The 4,741-nt window shown below is 38.1% G+C and overlaps 1 pseudogene; it reads right to left on the reverse strand.

The window, feature by feature from the left end:
• Positions 1-758: 758 nt before the first annotated feature.
• On the reverse strand, positions 759-3,515 carry LOC129357833 (nuclear factor 7, ovary-like; annotated as a pseudogene).
• Between the last annotated feature and the right edge of the window lie 1,226 nt (positions 3,516-4,741).

The raw sequence follows: 4,741 nt of genomic DNA on the forward strand, positions 1-4,741 counted from the left end.
GATATTTAACGTCATCTCTTCTTCTGTCTCACCACAAAGGATTTACTTTTCCCTTTTTTTACTTTTCTGGTTTTATTCATATTATTTCAACAGACTGAGAAAATCCCAGAAAAAATAATGAAGAAATCAAAGTGGTTATTTGCCTCCCAGGAGAGGAAGGGAACCGGATTCAGATGTAGTTTCCGGGTCATCTGGTTCTGAAGCAGCTTCACATCCGTTCAGCCATTAATTCTCCGTTTTCTTCTCTCTGAATGTCGCGGCGTCTCTTCCGGCCTCCATTGGCTCAGTGTGACGGAGCGACTCAGACTGAATCAGGTTCATTTATTCTATCAGCCTTTACTTGTAACGTCAAAAATGCTTTTAAGTTGACAAAAAAAAAAACACACTGACTTAATGTTTTACCTGAATTTTATTTTAAAAGTAATGCATATTAATAAAGTTATATACAATAGTGTGTGAAGGACATTGTTACAGAAGAACAATTACTTTCCAGCAAAAATCTATTTTTCTAGAAAACAAAATATTTCTTAGTTTACAAGTTGCAAGTTTTAGACTTTTGAATCTCAAAATTTCCAAAAGTTAATCATTTTTGACTCTTCCACTCTGACAATAAAAATATATAAAATGTTTTAAAATTATGTGTGAAGTTGAATCTTTTCATGACTTTTTAAAAAAGTAATTTAATACAAATTCTACACCTTTTGTGAGTCAAATATTAAATCATAACTTTAATTCCACTTTAATAAATGTTACATGGAAATATTTTGAAAACTGGATCTTGTGTAACAAAATCAATTCCACTTAAGTTTTGCTATAATAAATTTAGTCAAATTATGGTAATTTAATCCTGGCTACAGTTTTTTTAAATCCACAAATGTTTTATTTTTAAACATTTTTAATACTTTTTTAAAACTTGCATTAAAAAATGCCTTAACTTGTTTTCTACATGAAACTGTAACCACTGTTGCTTTTTAAAAACCAGAACTACTTATAAGCATAAAATATAACAGTTAAACATCAGAGACCTGATAAGAGGTGAAACAGCTCCACCTGGTGGAGATGTGTGGTAACAACAATCAGATTTCTGGAGGCTTGATATGAAGCAGAAGATAAAAGTAGCAGCTAATAAAATCACTTTGATGTCTGAAACACAAAGGTGCAACAATAATGCAAATAAGAAAAAAGTAATAAAAAAGGAACCAGGAATAATTTTTCAATGGATTCAGAGCAAATCGAACAACATCACCAGCTGAAACTGACTTAATAGAAGAAATTACTGAAGCAACAGATAAACCTGCCCTAACTCCTGCACCTGTTCTCATTGATAAAACTGACTGATGACAGACAGGTAAAAAACCATATGACCACCAACGTGACTCAAGACTTATCTAAACCCTACATATTTATACTGTGAAACACACCCACTTCCCAAACTGAAATCAATTAACTAATTAAGTGAATTATTAACCAAAACACTTATTTAGAAATCAAAATGAACACTCTCATAATAAATCAACTAGAAAAATAAACAAAATACACTAAATAATCTACATTCTAAACTTTAACTAAAAATAACAGAGAAATATCTCCAACACTGCAACAAGATTCAGTTTCTGCTGCTTCACAAACATCATGTAGAGTTTATCATTGTTCTGAAACCTTTATGGTAACAAACTGGATGATAATCTGGATTATGAAGCTCTGATGAACCAAAGTGTTTGGAACTGAACTGAACAGAAAGTCTCTAGACCAGATTAAAATCTGCTGGGATTAACCATGGACAACATGGACTTGGATTATTATCACAGGATTTTCTGGTATTTACTGGATCATAAAAGTGATGATAGAAAGTATAAACACAGCATTGATCAGGGGAATAGTCAAAGCAACACTAATAAACACTTAGCAGGAAGTGAAAAGGTCATTTCAGATTCATTCAGTAGTTCAGTTTTATCACTCAGCAGCTAAAAATAGACGCATTAATTAAACATGTTGACATTAATTTCTGCTGTCATGGAATCAATAGTTGGAAAGTCAGAGATGAAGAGTCTCCAGATGATCAGATCATCTCCAGTTTCCTCTTTAAAACTCACAGTTTCAATCTGATCAATAAGTTTTGATTTGGATCATCAGAGCTGCTGCTTGATCACTGAGATCTTCATCGGTTCCATCTTTAAAGTTTTATCAATAGTGGAGAAGAGTGGAAACATCTTGTGAGTGAAGGTGTGTGTGAAGGTGTGTATGTGTGTGTTAGTATCCAGATCAGAGAAGGACAGCTTTCCTCTGTCCCAGTCCAGATTCACTCTGATCCTCTGGAGATTCTTCTGGACTGAGAGAAAAGTGGGAGGAGCTGATGGAGAACATGCTGAATATGTACCTTCATAGAACCATATAAAAACCATCCAGACTTTATGACTCCCTTCCTCTGAACAGATTCTTCTAACACACCAAGTATCCAGATTGAACTGTCTCCAACATCAACATCCCAGCTGTGGTTCCCTGAGTTAAAACCATCAGAACTCAGAACAGACCAGGATTTAAATCTCTCTGGATTATCAGGAAGCTGCAGTTTCTCTCCTACAGTCAAACTGGTCAGATCTTCAGACAGATGGAGTTCTGACCAAGCCGTGTTTGGGTCCAGAACCAGAGGAGTGTAGGTCACCATGGTCTCCATGTTGCTCCAGATGTTGAAGGCCAGGTTGCCCAGATGTTTGGCCTGGTCTATCAGAGCTCCTGAGGGCAGCTGTGGATCCTCCAGCAGGGGGCAGCGCTGGACTCTTTCCACTGCAGCCTTGTAGTTGTGCAGGAATGAGACGTCTTCAGCTCTCAGCTCCTCCTCTGTGGCTCTGACTGTGTCTGAAAGAGCTGCTATCTCTCTGCTCAGAGCCTCCATCTTCTCCTTCATCATCCCTCTCTTCTGCTCCTCTTCCTCCCTCAGTGCAGCCAGCCTGGCCTCCTCTTCCTCTGCTAGAAACTGATGAAGCTGCTTAAACTGCTCCCTAATCTGCCTCTCTGTGTGTCGGGCCTGGACCTTCATGTGTTCTGCTGTCTGATCAAACTCCTCCTGAACTTTCTTCCTGAGCTCCAGCTTCTTCTTTAAAGGCTCCAGAGTTTCCTGAAGCTTCTTCTTGTGTTGCTGAGCAGCTTCATCAATGGGTCTGAATCTGTGATTGGTGTGTTTTACTGAATCTCTGCAGACGAGACACACTGGCTGCTGATGGTCCAGACAGAAGAGTTTGAGTTTCTCAGAGTGCAGACTGCAGAGATCCTCTGAAGCTCTCTGCTCTCTCTGCTGTAAGAAAGTCTCACACAGATTCTTCAGAGCCAGATTAAAAGGTGGAAGTTCTCTTGAAGATCTCCTTTTACAAACTGGACACTCTCTTCCTGGTTTCTCTCTCCAGTATTTCTGCAGACACTCCTTACAGAAGCTGTGGCTGCATGACAGAAGAACCGGATCCTTAAAATATCTCCAGACAGACCGGACAGCAGAGATCATCGTCTGATCTGGAAGCCATTTCGTCTCAGAGTGAAGCTGAAACCACAGCAGACAGAACGTCAAACCAGGAAGTCAGTTTCTCTCCTGTAGAAACTTTCAGAACTTACTTTGACTTTGATGCTTGTTGTTCCCCCTGCAGCAGTCTGTGTTCCAGTGTCTAGTTGCTCAGTTCTCTCTCTGTTCTCCTTGTTCAGTTTGATTTCAGTCGGAGACGAAGGCAGGTGTCAGAGTTCATCCTCAGGGTGTTACTCAATCAGTTTTTCTCTCAACTGTTTCCTGTTCATTTTTTCCAAGACTTCCTGTTGGAATTCCAGTGTGGAGGCAGATATGTGGCGCCCTCTGGAGGATTTTGTGTACATCTGCAGTTTCAGATAAACAACAATACTGGTGATGATGGTAGTTTTTGGTATTGAGTGAAAAAAAAAAAAAAGTTTCAGATTTTCAAACTGAAACTTTAAATAAAAATACTGTGAATGAAAACCAAAATAAAATATATTAGAATAAATAAAGTAAATAAAATCTATTGTTCATGTTTTGTGTGTTGGAGTTTCGTTTTAACATCCGGTTTTGTCTCACATCTCTATAATATTAATCAATCCACTACTTTTGTTACTGTGAGCCTCAAACCATAAAATCTTATGTTATTTCATGGAACTGCAGAGGTCTTCTATGCCTCCAAAAAGTCAAGTTAGTCATAAATAGTTGAAAGAAAGGACTCTAAAATTGTGTTTCTTCAGGAAATGCATCTTCTGGATGAGGACGACCTAAAAGTGAGGAGGAGGTGGAGGGGAAATATATATACGGCACCGTTCACATCTCACTCCAGGCGTTTCTAATCCATGAATCGGTGCCACAGCAAATTAAACACATTATTAAAGATAACAGAGGAAGGGATCTAAAACTTCAAGGCTCCATAATGTTGGAAACTCTAATTTTAACTAATATTTATGGCCTGAATGTGGATGACAGTAAATTATACAATCATTTATTCCTCACCCTTTCAACACTTAAAGGATCACACATAATGGGGTGGACTTTAATTGTACATTAAATCCAAACATGGACAGATCAACCGGAATAGATCAGTCGCATAACAACTATAGAGCTGCAACTCATAGAATGATGAAGAAGCTGAAGTTGCTGGATGTATGGAGAGAGAAAAACCAGCCAGCAAAGTAAACTCCTGTTATCCAAGTACTTTAAAACCCACTCCAGAATCGGCTTCTTTTTACTTTCTATAGAGGC

The sequence above is a fragment of the Poeciliopsis prolifica genome, unplaced genomic scaffold, assembly GCF_027474105.1.
Source record: "Poeciliopsis prolifica strain line A6 unplaced genomic scaffold, Auburn_PproV2 SCAFFOLD317, whole genome shotgun sequence".
In the NCBI taxonomy this organism is placed as follows: domain Eukaryota; kingdom Metazoa; phylum Chordata; class Actinopteri; order Cyprinodontiformes; family Poeciliidae; genus Poeciliopsis; species Poeciliopsis prolifica.